Source organism: Buceros rhinoceros, unplaced genomic scaffold (assembly GCF_000710305.1).
Source record: "Buceros rhinoceros silvestris isolate BGI_N320 unplaced genomic scaffold, ASM71030v1 scaffold19552, whole genome shotgun sequence".
In the NCBI taxonomy this organism is placed as follows: domain Eukaryota; kingdom Metazoa; phylum Chordata; class Aves; order Bucerotiformes; family Bucerotidae; genus Buceros; species Buceros rhinoceros.
Genome location: NW_010397363.1, coordinates 17,798 through 18,013, shown reverse-complemented (window position 1 = coordinate 18,013; position 216 = coordinate 17,798).

The following is a 216-nucleotide window of genomic DNA, read 5'->3' as shown; positions in this document are numbered from 1 at the left end:
CCAAGGGACAACCTGACCTGACATGGGGCCAGCCATGGGGCTTCTCCCACCTCTCTGGGCACCCTGGGCCAGGGTCTCACCACTCTCACAGTGAAGAAGTTCTCCATTATGCCCAATCTAGACTTTCTCTCTTTTAGTTTAAAACTGCTGCCCCTTGTCCTGGCCCTGATCCAAAGCCCCTCCTCAGCTTTCTCAGAGGCCCCTGGCAGCACTCAC